Source organism: Harpia harpyja, chromosome 9 (genome assembly GCF_026419915.1).
Source record: "Harpia harpyja isolate bHarHar1 chromosome 9, bHarHar1 primary haplotype, whole genome shotgun sequence".
Lineage (NCBI taxonomy): Eukaryota > Metazoa > Chordata > Aves > Accipitriformes > Accipitridae > Harpia > Harpia harpyja.
This window is the reverse complement of record NC_068948.1, coordinates 46,715,797-46,734,549: the sequence shown is the minus strand read 5'-3', so window position 1 is coordinate 46,734,549 and position 18,753 is coordinate 46,715,797.

Genomic DNA, 18,753 nt, shown 5'->3' with positions numbered 1-18,753 from the left:
GAAATTTTAATCAAAAAAAAAGTGAATGAAGATGGGAAGTTCTTTAATGAGAGCTTATTAGGTCATAATTTCACCTCAAAGAAAGAAGACAATTTTGCCTAAAAGTCTACACTGATTTAGTGGTAAAATGAAGGAGGCTGTTAGATATAAAAACGCAACATGGAAAGAACAGAGAAAGGGAAAGAAACCACAGTTACTGGTATGAATTGCAGCAAGGAAAGACAGGAAATTTATAAGGAAAGCTGAAGACAGTAAAAAAAAAAATCCATAGCTGGCAGGTCAGTGAACAATAAGGACTTTCTGAAGTGGTTTGGAAACATGGGAAACCACAAGTACAAGTAGACTCTCTCCCCAAAGGAGCCATTTCAACCTGTAACTGGTAACGTGGCAAAGCAGAGCCCAGTCAATAGGATACCTCTCCTCAGGACTCCCACATCAGCTGCCTTGTAAAGTCTTGGCCCAGTGGTGGTAACTCTTCACTGGCTCTAGCAAATGACAGCATCCTGGAGATGCGGTGAATGCTAATGCTGGACAGCTAGGAGAGCAAAGCAACGCAACAACGAGGACTCCAGACCAGCAACTTCACTTCCAATGGAAGCAATGGAGACAGCCACACGGGATCTGAGTGCTCAGGGAATGGAGATGAAACAATATCCATAGCTTGTCCTTGGTGAAGCTTATTTGTTAAGCAGGGCTTCACTTAGCGGTGGCATAAGCCAGCATTGCTGGCAGCCTTGCCTACCCCACGCCAGCCTGCATGTTCCAGTCTGGTAGTATCCTTTCCCTGTTGACACCAGGATTCGAGGCAAACGCCCAGTGAGCTCATACCACGTAAAGCTGACCGAGAGCTACAGCTGAATGGTTTGTTTTAAGCCAGTTCAATTCCCCAGCCCAGGAAACTGCTTTTTTTTCTTTCCAGGAGCAGCACTTACTTACATGCGCTTAATTTGTTTCTCAAACTGAGAGGCTTTAACATTTTCTTGGATGTTTGATTTACTGTCACAGAGTATTCTGTTTAAAAAATAGCTCCACAGGCAGCAGAAATGATCACGCTTGGTTTCCTGTGGCTGCCTCCTGTGTGCTTCCTCCTGTGTCTAGCAATTTGGTTGATCTCAGAAGGAAGCCTTTCTCAGCAGAGCACTAATTTGGATCTGTTTGCTCTAGCCTGGTTACATACATTTGTGGTATTTTTCAGAACACCATATCTCTGAGAGCTCTACCTCTCAGCTGAACTTGACAGAAGGTGGCAACAGCGGGATTGACAGGCAGTAATATCACATAATTCCTGCTTCCTTAGGAAGCCGGGCTGAAATTAACACCAAACTGCATCAGTCAAGCACTTGATAAATGGACTAAGAACTGGCTAACAGATCTCACAAAAAGAGTTCCTGGAAAATCAGGCTTTCTGCAGATCAGGATATGGATCAGTGCTTATTCACTCCTTCCCTCAAGATCAGGGGCAAATAAAAAATACTTCCAGGTAGGTGGACATGACAGAAGCCTGGCTCTTGGACTGTTTGTGTTGTATAAATAATCCCCAACCCTTGTGTGCTGGGGTCTACAACATACTCCTGCCAGGGAGCATGCTCCAGGGACACGTGGAGCAGGTAATTCCTGACAGGTCCAGCCACTGCCTTTTCCTCCAGGAGCCCATGAACTGGTGCCATGTGGCTGTCAGGTCGCTGTCAGCTCTGGCAGCAGCCATGGGGAGCCTGTGACAGCCGGGTCACAGCATACACCAAATCATAGTTCTGCCACAGTCTCAGTGTATCCGCCAGCCACCCCAATGGTGTGCATCATGTGCATCCTTCTCCAAAGGACCATGCTGGGAAGTGGAGTGTGGGACAGTGATACTCAAAGAGGAGATGCTGTGATCCCCCCACCAGCTTTTCAGTGGAGCCATGATTCCTGCTGAAGCGTTTCCAGGCACTTGCTGCAGGAAACCCTGGGAGTTCATGCACACAACCAACTCTGGGCCTGCCCTGCAAACGCCAGTGTTTCCATGCTCCATAAGCAGCAGCCTCGGGATGTTTCAAGGAAAACAGTGCTTCATTCATGACGTTGTTGGCTTGAGCCAAAAACTTTCTCCCTCCACCAGCTGCAGCATGGGCTCTGCTGCCAGCCCTGGGCACGGAACCCAGATCAGTCACTCAGAGCCGATTTATTCCAGAAATGGCAGAAAGGCACAGGGAGGAGCACCCAGGGAGAGCTGCAAAATGCTTGAGCTGACCCTGTTCCCAGCTCATGCTGTGGGTTGAGTGGGGAAGGGGCAAGGGCTGTGCCGAGGGAGGAGTTTTCCCAAGCACATTGGCAAATTGTGCTGAGCAGAGGTGGTAGAAGCTTAGCCCTTGCAGCCAAAGCTGCAACCTGCTACGATGTCCAGGGTGAGACATGGGAGTTCCTGGGAGAGATGAGAGCCCTGGGTGCAGCTCGTACATTTACTGGACCAACCAGTCACACTCATCTTGGCTGATGCATTCAAGCACACAGCTGGATGCTCGTGGACTGAACACAAAGGGCTCTCCTGTCCAGTCTGGACCAGTTCACTTCCAGATGGGGGAGTCTGGAATGATCCAGAGAAGCTAAATCCCCAAACTGGTTGAGACTAATCCTGAAGACTCTGAAACCATTTGCAAACTGCCAGGCTCATTCAGCAGATGGTGATCATAGCCACTGCCTAAGCAGGAGCAGTAGAGCTGGTCAGGTTGGGGTTGTTCCTGGCAGTTCTGCAATATTGTCTTACTCAACAGCTGACAAGATACTGCAGGCTGTGAATTGCTAATACAACATTAATGAGTATGTCAAAAAACACAGGGCTGAATTATTCAAAGTGTGTAGCTGGAGAGACAGCGCCCAGGACATGCAGACACCCACCTGCACCAGGACAGCTTGGGAGATGTTAGGACTGAGTCCTGGTGGCTGGAGAACAGACCTCAGGGGACAAACCCCATAATTCCCCTAGGGCTTAGGGTCTGCCTGCCTCCTCCAGGCTATTCTTACCCCTCAAGTCTCATTATGGGCAAAAGGGAAGGCACCACATATAAGGAGCTAAGTCTAAGTCCAGTTAATGTTTTGGCATTCTAATAGTCCAAGTCATCTAATTCATACAGAAAACCCTATTTTGTAATGTAATCACAACTGTTATACAAAAAAATTCCCAATGTCTGTCCTTTTCTCTGATGCTGTGCTCACCCTTTCAATGTCCCTCTGGGTCTAAATGTACTTAGAGCTGGCCCAGAGTGCCAGGCTTCCTCAGGCAGAATGGTGGTGGGGAGTCACAGAGAGCCGCCAGCATCCTCAGTCCTTTGCTGGGAGAAGTCTTATGTTCATGGTGGGGTTTCTTCTTCCTTGATTTGGGAGACCCCAGTGTTATTCTTTTATGCTCCCTTCTCATTGACTCCCAGCTAAAGTTTGAAACCTGCACAGCAGCCTCCCACAGTCCCACTTAACATAAAGGGCTCTATTTCATGGATTTGTTATGCCATTAATATACATGGTGTGCACAGATTTTAGCTAAAACAGTAATAATAGTTCCTTAATTGCTAAGCAGTTGTTAAAACAAGTTAAAAGCAGCTCAGGCCAAGGCAAGACTGACCAGTCCTGAGACTCCACTGTCAGGTCAATAAAGAGCTTTTGGCTTTCTACTAGGAAAAAATTATATTTACTGGGCTACATTGCCATCATGACCAGACGTACACGCACACACACAAATGCATGTTACCGTGACCTGACTGCTAAATTTCATGCCACAAGTGGAGTAATGCTTTTCAGCCTAGGGTTATACAGAGCACCTATTTCACTGGCATTGCAGACCCCACGATGCCACGGGCTCCCTGCATTGCCCTGCACCCACAGGACTTGGCACAGGGTGAGGCCGGGATGAGGGTGATCAGCACCAGACTGGGACAGGATGCTGCTGAGCCCATTTTCCTGAGCAATACAGCAGAGGCGGGCAGGGATCTGCGCTCTCCTGGTTGCACCAGGCGCTGGCAGATTGCTGGGCACAAAGATGCAGGTGTGAAACGTGGACCTTTTTCTGCCTTCCTTTCTCCTCACCTTCCTTTCAGAAATGCCCTATAAATCAGTTTTGGATCCCTGCTCAAATGGTTAATGCTCACTTCAACCCCCTTTTTTGAATTGTACAATGCTCCACATCTCTTATGTTACAATCTCCAGTTCATTTTCACCCCTCACTGAAGACCATTCACTGCTCCCTTTGACACATTAGAATGACTGTCTGATAAAAGCATGTACCTTATATCCTGAATAATCCTCTCCAGCAAAACACCTTGACCCACCAGTCAGCCATGGGCTCCAGCATGACACAGGAGAGCTCAGATTGCACCAGCCTTGTGGGCAATTCCTACTGAAGAGGCCCCTCATCTTCGTGCTTGCTCATACCAGTGCATGAGATTCAGAGATGAGATGGAGGTTGCAGAATAAGCGCGTGTCATGCCCGCATGGCAATCTCTGAGTCTTCCCACTCATTGCTGTCACCTGAGGACATTTACCCGCGAGCTCTGCTAGCTCCAGAGCTCCCAGGGATGCTCTGGGCGAGGTGAGTGAAGGGATGCGCTTCCTTTTCTCCCTGCTGCATTTGAAGGGGCTGCAGCGCCTTGTCTGCACAGCTTGCTGCTTCAACCTGCTCACGGTCCTGCTTCAGATGCTGGTGGCATTTGTCCACCGTGTGGCCTGGCAAGCAGAGCTCGCGGGCAGCGCGGGGGGCAGAGGAGGAGGAAGCCCACCTTGTGTCCTCGCGAACAAGTCACGGATGGGGAGTGCATCGGCTCGCCGCTCCGCTGCTCTGCCTCCGCGCTGTGCTCAGCCCTGCTGCTCACGCTGTGGCTGTGCCAGGCTGGGGTCTGCCCCGGCTCTGCCAGGTCCTGTCCTGATCCGTTCGCCCGTGAGGCTCAGGCGGAGGAGGAGATCGGGGAGCGCGCAGCCGGCCGCTAAGTGACGCAGGCTAAGAGCCAACAAATTCATTTTTCCAAGACTTACTTTCAGCTTCTGGGATGCTGAGGTGAGCGTGTGGATGTGCCATGCTTCTTGATTTAACTCCTTCTACAACTTCTTCTGGGAGATCAAGCACACTACCACACTAAAAAAATAATGCGCACCGGCAACATACCAGAAACACTGTCAGGGAACAGACACCGTGGATGGTGGCTTTGAGACAAGCCTGTCTATAGCTCATTATCTGATTGCAATGAATGTGGGCAGCAGAGCGCTGAGACACTCCACAGCTCCCTCACCAACTCCTGGCGTTCAAAACACTTGACTCAGGTCTCAGAAAACATTATGCTGTCCAAAAATAATGAGATTTTAAAAATTAATAAACTCTAGCTCTGTTTATTTGCCTTCTATTTTTTGGAGCTGTTAGGAATCATGTTTCCAGCTTTTCTCTGCAGTCACAAGTTTGGCTCTGATATGATTTTCATTCAAGACCAAGAGTCTCATGTAATCCCCTGACTCTTGCATCTGGGGCTGTAAGAAAAATAACAGCTCTCTGAGGACTGAATCGTCAGAGCTGCCAACCCTGGTCAACCTTTTCGGCTTGGTAAAGTAGGGATGGGGATGCTCTTAAGAACACTACTGACTTTGACTTGGAAACTAGTGAATTACTTTACCTGTAAACGCTTCGCATGTGGGATTCATGATCCTTCCTGTGACATGGGGGTATTTTTCTGCTCCTCAGCAAACTCCCAGGGCATACCTCCCCATGATGGTAACGATTCAGAGCATGAGCACTGTACTGACTTGCTGAGCAGTGTCTGAAGCTTTCACAGGGATGTCGGGAGGACCTGACTGGTCCTACCTACCTGCTGGTGCCACAGCTGTCCTTGCAGAGAGGGAACTGGCTTCTCTGCCTGTGACGGCAAAGCATGGCAATCTGTGCTGGCTTCTTTGCTGTGATGTTGGGCTTGGGCTGGGTAGGTGCTTGGGAACAGCCCAAACAATCACATATACCTGAAGCTTGATGAATTTCAGCAAGTTCAAACATTTGCTCAGTGAATAACATCAAATTCACTCTTTTTGTTTGTCCTTTGCTCTCTTTCCACTGACAGTTCATTTTCTCGCCATGCCAGTAATGCTGCTGTGAAAACTCCGTATTTCCCCAAAGAAGCAGGGCAGGACTGGCTCCATAGCTGTCCTTCTGGTTGCCCTTATGTCATGTGTTGTGTCCAGGTCCAATGTCTTCCAGAGTGCGCACCAACCCCAATGATGTAATTTAGTCATGCGCTTCTCCTTCAGCCCCGCGTAAGACAGATTGGCTGAAAAGCTCAACAAGAGAATTGATACTTTTGTCCTGACGGCTTAGGAAAATGAGATCAAGGGCTCCATATTCTTCAGCAATAAATTTGTGCATGCTGACATTCCCCAATGTCTGGTTCTCTTTGTACTCGAGAAACAAATAGGCTTGGGGAGAGGAGGGAGGCTGCTGCTGTCATTGGAGAGCCCTGCTTTCCCGAGGTATTAGATAAGGGCATCCAGCAAGGCTTCAGGGCTCCTGTCCAGCGAAAGGACCACTGCAGACATGCGCATTCCCCGGGAGCAGGTCTGACTCATCCTGGTCTGGATCAACTCCACCGTCTCTCCGCAGTCACTAGAGGAGAGACCTTAAAGAAAAGGATCTTCAGTAAATGTGAACATTTGTGCACATATTTGTTTCCTGTTTTGTATCTATGACAAACTGCTCAATCGAGGTGTGATCCGTGCTTTGATGGATTAAAGTCACTTTTATTCATCTTTTACTTTGCCCTGCTGTCAGAATAATTTCCAGGTAATGCGGATTCCCACGTGGCAGCCTATTCCTCTGGGAGAAGAAAACCCCGACATCAGATAGACTGGCTGACTTTCAAGGTGCTTGCCAGCCCATTGCAAGGCAGGCAGCTCTCCAGAGCTGAAGCGCTCAGTCTGGGGTCTTCTGGAAAGCAGTGCTGGAAAACTGAGAGTTTATAAACTCCCTAAATCTTCATTATTTACACTGAGGCCAGCTGTGGTGGATAAGCAATGGTCAGCCTCTCACCAGCTGACAGGCACCTTGCAGAAGGATGCATTTGCATAGGAAACTCATTAAAAAGCAGTGGGCACACCTTGGGCATCAGCAGGTTGCAGGGCAGAGTTCATGAAGACAGCTTCTCCACCATACACTGCAGTGTGCAATGCAGGAACAGGTAAACATTTCTCAGATCAATGCTCTACACGAAAAACATTGCAATTTATATCACAGCTCAAATCACAGTCTTAGAGGCCACATAGGTACATACGTATACAATACATACAGACATATATCAATTATATATAATAATATATAATAACTCTCTTTCAAATATATGTTATTTCAATGAGGGTAGCAAAAACTTTCCTATCACCTTCTTATTTTGCAGCTGATCAAGAAAAAGAGGAGGGACCCCGTCCAGCACAGCCACTTTCACTCCATAATGAGCATAGTGCATGGGGCAAGACCAGGCTAGCGCTGCACGCAGCATGCTGCATAGGTCTCAGCTGGCAGCTCAGGGTATAAAAAAGCAGGATTCAGCGTGCTGGATTTTGACCTGACAGGACTGATTTGTCTCTCCGTCCTAGTATGTCCCCCTGCACATCACAGGCTTGTGCGAGCCTTTCCTGCTCCTGTTGCTAACATTCGGCGTTCCCTACAAAGCCGGCCATTCTTTAGGTGAAGAAACTGAGGGTACATAAGAGTGACATGCTGACACAGGGCAAGGTGAAACAATTATTGCTTAATTATTTAGATAGGTCTTTTTGAGACTGTTGGAGGGAGGGGCAGAAGCTTTTATTAGTCTTTTTTTTGGCTCCCTCCAGCAGTTTTTTGTGGGGTATTTCTCATTGTTTTTTATTCATTTAGGTAGGGGAGTTTTGGTGTTTTTCTGTTTCTTCTTTCTTCTCCCACACCTCACACACAGTTGTTCTATGGGTGCACTGGTTGATAGATTTATCTGTCTGTCTGTCCGTCTACCTCCTTTTTATCTCTATTTTTCTCTCTGTTTTGTTTTTCTTATATGCAGTTTGTTGCTTCTGTTTTCTTCTGGTATCATCTAGAGGTTTCGCCAGCTAACTATTTCTATGGGCTGTTTCCCAGTTGGTGGGTCCCTCATTAAAAGGGCTTGCACCAGGGGTCTGTAACTGCAGGGAGAGGCTGGTGCCTCTCCTGGAGCTGGGGGTGATGGTGGACTCCCAGGTGGGAGGCGAGGACCAGTTGAGATGCTGATTTGGCAGATGAAGGGGCTGTGGGGGCAAGGGCCAGACTGCACTTGCAGGGAGGATGAACACGAGAGTGACAGGGTCTTTGCAGAGATCTTGAAGAGACAAAAAAGCCTGAGCTCTGTGGTGCAAAGGAGGAGCAACGGCAAGAGATGGGGCTAGAAGGACTTCTGGATTAAGACTTCCATGATGGGGGAGTCTGGACACTTGTGACTTCAGGAGCACGGGAGATGATCTTTCTCTGCCTGCTGATCCGTGTTAGCAAATTGGTGCAGATCCTTCATAGCCAAGGAAGGGGACCAAGCCCCGTGAAGGGAGGTTTCAGCCAGACCTGAGCAAAGCATTAGGAGCAGGAGGCAGCAGCTGGTGCTGGTCATGGCGGGTTCCCTCCTGTGCAGGATGGAGGCACACATCTGCTGACCTGAGCTATGATACAGGAGGTTTGTAGGTTGCCAGTGACCTGGATCTTGGACGTTGTGGAGGTGCTGCCGAGGCTTTTTTGGCCTTCAGACTGTTATGCCTTGTTGCAAATCTGTATGGACTCGATGCTGCTGCCAAGGGATACCTGTAAGAAATCAAGAATGACTGTAGGGCTGCAGGGGTGAGAGAAGGATTTAGAAGCCCAGATATTGTTGTCTTCAATCCTGCAAGGGAAACCAGAAAGACTTGTGTAGGAAAGGACTCAACCCATGAGTTAACACTTGGCTGGTGTCATAGGCAGTGCTTTGGCTCATATGACATGTGCCCTTCTGTGGTGAGCAAGGACTGCTGGGCAGGGTTGGGATCCACCTGACAAAGTGGGGCAAGAGCATTTTTAATAACAGGCTTACCAGAATGGTGAGGAGGGGTTTAAACTGGGTATGCTGAGGGATGGTGATAACAACTGGGAGTTGAGTAAGAGTTGTCTGGGACAACTTCTTAACGCAACTTCTTGGGTGCACAAACCAGAGATAATGCCCTCCTGGATGTACTGCTCAAACAAGGAGGAGCTGAGTGGAGATGGGATAATGATATCTGCGTTGCTTGCAGTGACCGCAAGACAGGGGAGGTCTGCGGAGGAAAGCAGACTTCTGTTTTTTCAGGGAACTGGTAGGTGGGATCCCATGGGTGATCCTTTACTCTCTGAAGGGTAAAGGAGCTCAGGAGAACTGGCAGGTGTTTAAGGACAACATCGCCCAAGCATGAGAACAATTCTTTTCAACGTTCATTTGGCTAAAGAGGGAACTCTTGACTGAGCTCCAACATAAGAAGGACGCTTAGACGAGGTGGAAGGGGTGGGAAAGGCTACACAGGAGGAATACAGAAGCGTTGTTCCAGCATGCAGGTAGGGTGTTAGGAAACTTTTTGAATTGAAAGCAACATGGCATGTCAAGCATTAAAAATGAAGTAATTTAATTACCATTAAAAACAAAGTAATAAACAAGGGGTGTGTCGGTACACTGCTGAACGGGATGGGTAATTTAGTGGTAGTGGTCCCCAGTCTGAGCAAAGCAGGACATGTCGAAGGTGGCAGGGCCTGGGTGCAGCTTGCACCAGCAGCTCGAACGAGCTGCTGTCATCTCTGAGCCGAGCCATATCTTCCAGAACTCATGTTAAGGAGGTGGGGGAGGACCAAAGAAGGGCGGTGTGGAGACAGCAGTAAGAGGGGGTAAATGGCGTCACTGGCTCAGCCTGGCTTTGATATCAGAAAGAAGAAAGAACAAAGTACAAAGCCTTCAGTTTATAAGTACATATGATATCTCTAGGTGATGAAAAAGAACCATGTGGGATTTGTCAGAAACAAATCATTTCAAATCAGACCAATTTTTTTGACAGTAACTGGCCCGGTGGATAAAGAGAAGCAATAGATGTGAAATATATTGACTTTAAGGCTTTTAACACAGTGCAACAGGATGTTCTCTGAGCAAACTAGGGAAATATACTCTAGATTTCTTAAAAGAATGGGGGTGCAAGTAGGTGAACGGCTGTTCTCAGAGAGCTCCTGACAAGCTCTCTGTCAAACAGGAGGGCTGTTCAGATAGGTCTGTCCCGAGACTGATCCTCTTTTGAGTTTTAGTTCCTGATTTACAGGACAGAATTGAGAGGATGCTTCCACCCTGGTGAATAATGAATTCATCCCAGCTGGAATGAATGTCAGAATCAAAACTAGAGTGGCTGTGATAAAATGCAGAAATGGTCTGAAAACAGATACCTAAAGGGGGAGGGTGTGTGTGTGCGTACGGAGAGGATAGAGCCAAACTCTTTCAGAGGTGCACAATGAGGATTAAGGTACAACGGGCATGAGTTTCAACTGGGAAATTTCTCACTGAACATAAGGAAAATATTCTTCACCTTCAGAACTAGGGATGTGGGGAGGATCTCCATCCCTGGAAATTTTCAAAACGCATCTGGGTGAGGCACTGAGAAACCTGGTGCAGGTTTTGAGTTAGCCCTGCTTGGAGCAGAATAGGCAAGTGGAGACCTCCAGAGGCCCCTTGCAACCTAAATTTTTCTATTAGTTTATGACAATGGCTTAGCTGGTCATTTGCCAATATCAGCCTTTCTAAGCCAAAGTAATGATTGAAGTTCTGAGAAGCTCAGGGGAGAAAGAGAAGATGGCATGTGTAAAAGCCAAAAAATCTTCAGAGAAGCTAAGAGGCGAAACACCAGTACACCTGAAAAGGGATAATCCTTCAGTCCAAGCTGACTGGCTGCAGGTTTTAATTTCCCTCCCAGTGGCTGTGATCCTGGTCACTGCTCTTTAGCTGACTTTATACAACATGTCTAATAGCACCCCTTATTTGGAAGGCAATGGGTGACTGTAAATTAATTCGTTAACCCGTTAGGAGACATTTTCTAGGCCACTGTTCCTGGTTTTCACACCCGTGATTCTTTTAAGCTCTTTGGCCTATTTGCATGACAAGTATAAAGTTTTTTGAGATGCCCAGCTGTAGCCCTAGATTTTTGCTCTCTCAGGCTGTACATGGCTGGATAGCAAAAATCCTCTCCCCAGTTCTGCTTCTCCCTAGGATTAAGCAAAGGAATTATCAGTAATGGACAGGTATCTTTCAGGTATCTTTTTTTTTTTCTCGGTGCCCAGGATTGTCCACAGATACAACGTAAGAGGAGAGAGGGTTCCTCAATGGGCAGGATCACAGGCTGCAGCTGGGGTTGGAAAGGCTTTCTGGATATCTCCTTTGGACACAGGACCCTGTGATATGGCATCTGTGCAAGGTGGCCTCTCTGCAAGGTGACCTTATCAGGTATGTTAGAGAAACACAGATTGAACCAGCTGCACTTGGCTTTCGGCTAGAGAGCATGAGAAAGGCCCTGGAGGTGGGATAAGTGGGCTGAGGAGGAGGTAGGATGTGGTGGGTGAGTCTTGTCCTCAGCATGTTAGACATGGCAGATCTGGACGGGCAGCCAGACCTGCTCCTTCCAGTGCTCTACCTACCACGTCGTATTTTTGTTAATATTTGTCCAAAGTACATGGCATATAAATTCTTGGTCAGCTCTCACGAGAGAAAGTAATCCACATTAGGACACAAGGACACCTGGCACTGCGGGGCATGCCACCCTTTAGTAGCAGGATTGGACATCAGTGCCCAAGCCCATGACATCACTGAGCTGATGTCAGGGTCAGGCTGCGTGTGATCTCTTTGACTCTTCCACGTGGAGGGCTGACACAAAGGAGCAAATGCTCTGTGTCCTCCCAAGAAGCAAATAGCCTTGATCCCTTCAGGAACCCATCCCTCCTTCCCACCCCGCACATGGGGCTCCAGGTAGCCATTACAGACCGCCTGCCCCATCAATTAATAAATTCCTATTGAAGGCCTTTGCTCTTTTTCATCTTTTCTCTTGTATTTGTCTAAGAGGACAATAGATAGTGAATTCTCCAAGGTCTCAAGTCAAATCCTGGCTGATGGCTTATCTCCATTTCCTTCCCCCACTGAACAGTGGTGAGATAAATCCTAGACTTACACAGCATCTCCCATATTATCCAGGAGCAGCAGAGATGCAGCACCACTCCATCGCCAGCCTGGCCCAAGGACAGCTTGTGCGACATGCCCCTCACTAGGGCTCTCAAAGACAGCTCAGCTGGGCCAGAGTACAGCAGCATTCGTCTCCGAACTGCAGATGACAAAAAAGTCTCAGGAAGGTTTTGCTATGGGAGTTTTTCTAAAGCTTTTGTATTCTGCTCAGATAGTGCTTTTCTCAGAGCAGAGCGAGCTTCCCCCCCACCAAAAAAAAAAAAAGGAAAGGAAAGGTCAAGCCAAGCCTCTGCATGGATGAAATCCCTGAAAGAGCCGGTTTCATTGTGCAGCTCAAATGCTGCATTTGCCTGACTAAGACACAACCGCTCCTGCCGGCCTTTTGCACTGGTCCCAGAAGCTTACAGTGGACTGCCACTAACGGCAGGTGTTGTAAGAGCCTGAAGTCCTTGAAGGGAGCATTTCACTAGGGCTGCAGACCAGCAGACACCTCCTTTGCCTTAATTGCTTAATTAATACTCTGCGCAGGCATCCAGCAGCATGAAAGCAAGCAGGTGTGAGGTTGTGAGCCGCCCTGCGGAGCTACTTCCCATTAACATTCACTTGGCTTTCTGCAGCGGGAAGCAAAAGAGCAGGGCAGATAAAGCATAATTAAAGGGCCATTCATTCAAATGTTACATTTCCATCTACTCGAGTGCTATCAGGAAGGCTCTGGCCTGGTGCGGGGCGCCAGCGATTTGATTAAATTTTCAGCTGTGCCCGCTTGGATGCGCTGGCAGAGACCGAGTCTGGGAATGATGCTGACCCGGACGGCTGGGTCCCAGGGTGTTCCCAGTCAGTGCTGGGACTGGGACAATGTGGGAGCAGCCTCCTCCAAAACAGCCACAGAGGGGGAATTAGGGAGCTTCGAAAGGAAATGTGTGTTCAGAGGGGGAAGTTGAAGACGATTTTGTTCATCAGTGGACAAAAGCTGTAGCTGGTCTTCATCCCTAATGAAATTAGTGGTGATGAGAGGAGTCATGGCAGCAGCCTGGCTGTGCAGGGGCTCATTGCCTGGCTGGGAGCATGCTGGCTGCTGGCCCAATTTCACCTCTCCTGAGTAAGCTCCAGAAATGTCTGCCGATTGCTGTTGCTGAAATAACTGTGGGCATCACAGTGTCCTGGTAGCATCAGGCCCTGGGTTGCTGGAAAGCAAGTCTGAATTTCTCTGGAGCTGATCTGTTGGGGCATGTTCATGCTGGCTGTGCGCCACGCGTTTTTTCAGGTGTAATGGCTCTTGCTCAGGGTCACAGCCTAGAAGACATCTTTGTGGACACAGGTGGCAACTGTCAGTGAACCTCCCCAGCTATCAAATCAGAAGGAGGTCCGAAAGCAAGCAAGCGCCTGCCTGCCTGTGTCAGGAGGCAGCAGAGCTGCAGTTGTTGATGTTTTCTGCTGAATAAAAGACACTGTGGGAGTTTTCCTACCTACAGAACATGTTTTCCCACCTACGAGCTATATCGCAGAGATGCAGGCAATGACACATTGCTCCCTCGAGCCTCTGCTGCTCCAAGAAAAGGAGCCCCATGCAGAGCTGGATTGGCAGGAAACACCCTGATGGCTTCTACCCTGCTGTCACCCCCAAGAGAGACAACTTCTGCTTGGAAGTGGCAGCGAGGCATCGGGTCTCTTCCCTGGAGCTGTCTGCCATGGGAAAATGCTGCCTGTCCTTTCCTTTCCCCACCTCCTGGGGATGAGAGTGCCCCAGAACTGCCACTGGAGCATCTGCATGTACAAAATTCCAGGAGGAGATGGGCAGCTTGCTTCTCCCTGCCCATGGAGATAGCTGCTTGTGAGCCAGAACCCCGGCTAAAACTGATGGGACTGGGGGTCCACTGCCAGCAGCAAGGAAAATCAACCTCTTTCTTGGCAGGAGCCAAGACAGTGCGCTGCTTGCCATAACACTCTCAAAAGGTGTTGGGAATGGGGCAGACCTTGAGGAGCACAGAAAAGAACCCACAAACTCTGTTTCTTAAATAACCATCTGGTAGTGCAACGTAGGGTAGGGGAAAAAGGATGTGGGTGCCTGTCATGTTGGCAGGCCACCTTCCAAAGTTGCCTGTGTTTTGCCTGCTGAAAATACCACCTTCCGCATGGGTGGCCCTACTGCATGTCCACTGTCAGCCGCGGGAAGGCTGACTTCCAACACGGCTTCAACATGCTGCCTGGAAGCAGCCAGGAGCCCTTTCCCTGGGCAGGAGAGCATGAGGCTCCGTACAGCCGGCTGCAGGACAGGGGCAGGGAGTAGCTCTCACAGGTCCAGAAGAAAAAGCACAGAGAGCATGGCCATAGTGAATCAGAAAGCTGGGAAGGATGAGCTGACTGAGAAATGCGGTGGAATTAGAAGAAAACTGGGAAATGTTTGAATAAAAAATACAAAGAAAATAATATCTTCCAAACATCTTTCATTTTATCACAATTGTTCTGACTTTTTTTTCCCCTGAAAATATTTTCCACTGATTCCTTGTCTCCTGAAACCTTGTGTAGTCATGCCTGTCTAGCGTGGGAGCACTGGATGGACGATGGAGCTTTCCCTGGAGCTACCAAAGCTGTTGCAACCTGCAGCAGCATGGGCTGTCCTGCTTTCTGCTGCAAGCACAAGGCACATTTCTGTGCCTTGCTCCTTCTGAGAAAAGCGTACATATAGCTTGGGAGTACAGACAGTTTCTCCTTGAAATACCAGGCTGCACATGCTTCTGCTTTGGCACAGGACAAGACCAAACCTGATGCACTTCACATTGCATAGTGCACTACTGGAAGGCACACAGGTATAGTGGGGAAGGGTCCGGTGTAGGATCCAACAGAAACCAGAACAGACACAGCGGCTGCAGTGCCATTTCACAGCTTCAGCCACCTCTTGATGCAGCAGCTGAGCAGAGATAGACTGAACAGCAAGTTTTTGTTTTGAAAAGGTAAGGAGTGCTTCCACTCCTTCCTCAGCATGGGGCCATTAGCATAAGTCGAGGACTAAGGCAGCCTTCACAGATCACTGTCAAAGGGAGGAATAAAACAAACAGGCACTGTCTGAAATCCAGGCTGCCCGCCTGCAGTGGTGGGGGGTTTCCACAGGTGTTTGCAGATCTGTAAGTTACATTTTCTCAAACGTGTGCACAAATGCACACAGGTATCAAAAGCTCCCAAAGGCCCATCAGGCAGGTTTGCAGGTGCTTTAATCACCAGCTAGGACTGGGAATCCCAGTTGCTGTAAAATGAGAAGAAAACAAATCAAAACCTTTGAAGGAAGAGGGGAGGGGGTGGCAGGGGGATGGAGAGCAGCAGCCCATGCAAATGGCATCTCAGAGCTCCCATCACTTCTCACCTGCAGAAATGGCCTCTTGTGGCAAAGCAGATGGTTGTGCTTTGCTGTCAGAGGTGCCAGGGGAATAGGCATCCTGGGAGTAGACTGGGGGAACTGGCTCGTCCCTCACTTGTGGTCATACTTTCATTGATAACTCATTTTGGTGGTGACCGGCAAGGTGCTTGGACAGCTTCTGCACTGTACCAGTTCCAGCACCCTTTGCAGGGAAACACTTCCCATGTCCCTGCCATGTCCCTTGATCCAGGTCAGGGAAGATCTTGGCTCCTGACTGCAGAGGAAGGCGTGCGGCAGCCGGTGAGCAGCTACATGGTGTGGGGGCACTTCAGGCTTTGCAAAGGCTAGCCAGCTTCCAGGAAAGTCTTGGGCTTATTATGTGAAATACATGCCAGGCGGTATTCACCAATACCAATGCCTTGTTGTGCTAGGTGTCGTACCTAGGTGTTGTAGGATGAGCTGGTGCCTCAAAACACTTCTACGTGTAGAATGATATTTCATTCAAGGACAGAGAAGAGAAGAAAGGTGCAGAGGTGAATGGGACCATTTTCAAAAGCATCTAACTCCCATCGCTCTAGGTGAGAAGCTTTATTGATGGTCTTTCTTACATCTAGCAGGTCAGTGTCCTGCAGAGCCCTTGGAGCATAGACAAAATATGTGGTGGTGGTCGGTCTAGGTGGTGAAGAGTCCGGCTGTCATCTCCAGAGCTAGCTGAACTTTTGCCAAAGTTTGCTGGTTCTCTCATGTCCAGCTCACACTCAAACCAGCTGGCTTCTCTCTGAGCCTCTTCTCTGCTAAACTCTCCAGTCTTACATCTTGGAAATGTAATATTAAGGACAAACATCCCCTGGTGCTGGTACAGAAGAAAGTTGACGCAGTCACATTGGGTAGTTGTGAGCTCAGAACAGCATGATATCCCCAGGCCTGTGACCTAGCTGCATGGTGCTTGCGGCCACATGTTTTTTCCTCTCTGGATGGGCAAACAGCGCACTCACATTTCTGCTCCCTCCTTTGTTGCCTCTGGTTCTGAGGCAGCAGATGAGCATGATCAAAGCCCTCTCCTTGTGCTTGGGAGCAGGTGGGGATCGACCCTCCGAGGTGCACATCTGTATGGTGATCTCCATCAGTGCCTCCTGATTCACAGACCTGAATTCCAGGCAATATCCCTCCTCTCTCTTCTCAGCCTTTCCACTTTCCCAGCCCTGCCCTTGAATATCACATCAGCCTCCTTTCCCCCACCGCCTTCCCCATCAGCTCTGCTCTGCCTCCTCATTGCCCCCATGCAGACTCAGGAGCACTGTATAGACACCATATAGACCTGGGACCTGCCATGCCAGTCCTGCAACCCACCCTGGGGCAAGGGAAATTTTCTGCTCCAACTCCTCTAGGAGTCGACATGTCCATAAGCAAGCCAGGGGCAAACATGGACTTGGTGACTTGAAGCATGGAGATCAGTCTGGTGAATGGCAGAGGATACCGGGAGTTTGACAAAGATCTGGCACAAGCTGACAGACAGAAGAGGAACTGCTGGCCCAGCGCTGGAAGCTGCATGGCCATGGCAGCAGGGCATGCTCCACCACTGAGAAGCAGGTATGTGAGATGGGAAAGCATTGGTCTGGCTTTGCTTTACAGCTTCCAGGCCCCCAGCCAGCTCTGGAGCCCAGGCGAGCCCCGCGTTGAGCTGACATTCAGGTCCTAATCCCCTTTTCCCTGCACACCCAACTGCCCTCCTGCCTGTTGGCATGTAGTCAAAGCTGGGAGAGGCCTCATTACCCCAGTGATGGCCATGTGCTGTTCCTCTGCCAGTAATACTTGAAGCAAACAAATACCGCATCTTTACAAATGCCCCGTCTTCAGGATGGAGAGAACTGAGTACATGCGATGCTCTTTCCTCCTATTTTGTAAGTCCAGCTGCATCATATTGATTGAAGCCATGACCCTCCCACCCTGAACACCACTTATAATAAATGCACAAGTGCTTCAAATGTAAATGTATTCCCTCAAAGACCAAAGCTCTCAACTTGCTCAAGTGATCCCCAAATAAAAAGCAGAGCAATAATGGGATGGATGAGTTTGCATCAGGCACAGTCGGCTTTGTAATGAACACCTAGGGAAGCATGAGCATGTTAAACAGGGCTCGCTTATGCTATATGGGGTCACTATTACATGCCCTTCATTATCAGAAACTTGTAACAGGCAGATGCTTCTGCCTAGTGTGAATTAAGAAAAAAAAGACATGACATTTATGCTTCTCACGGCACTATCATTTGCTACCTAAAGAAGCATTCTTTCAGCAAGAACTTATAAAAATAATGAGCAGGTGACTCCTTGCAATTTCTTGACATTTATTCTGAATGTCCTTAACTGCCTTATTTCCCAGAGCACTGACAGTAGCACTCACCTGCTCCAGGCAGGTGTATTTCTGAAGCTTTTCTTCCCAGCATCAGACATCCCATGGAAACCCTCCAAGAATTAATCTGAATGGGCCAAAGATTTCTGTTTTGTGTGCAAACCACTGGAAACCTGCAGTGGCTCTGAGCCACTCTGCAGAGCCACTGGTACATAACGCAGGTAGCCCAGCCAGAGCTCAGCTAAGACAAGCTGAGCTCCAAACTCTGGGAAGCGCCTGGATTTCCTCCAGTTCAGCATTACAAAATGTCTGTGAGCACCCAACCTACTGAGTCTAGCCAGGAGGGAAAGGCTAATGCCAGAGACGTCTGAGGGATTTAATTGTGAAAAGTGACTTGGCTTTAAAGCCTGGGTTTTCAGCAACGTTTAGGTATGGTTTTGCAGAACATCGTACTGTAGATGGCCAGGCCAGAGAACCTCCAGCTCCATCATTCTTTTTCTACACCCACTACCAACATTCAACGCAGCCTGGAAACCGCGTGGCCTCCAAACCCCATCTTTGCTCTTGTGCTGTGGCAGTCATTTACACAAGACATTAGCCACTGGCAGTGTGCTTTTGCTATTCCCACAGTGTCCCTAGGACCTTCCCCTTGTCTTTAAGTGGAGTCAGATGTCGCACAGCGTGTTCAGCTGACCCCGAAGGGAGCTCTGAGCAGACACTGGCCTCTTCAGCCACCCTACTGCCCTGCTGAGCAGGGTTTCATTCAACCTCCCACCCCACAAGCACTTGCCCTGGACTACATTCTTGTTGCATTACACATCAGGTCATGTCTCCAAATTCACTGACGATTGCTCCCT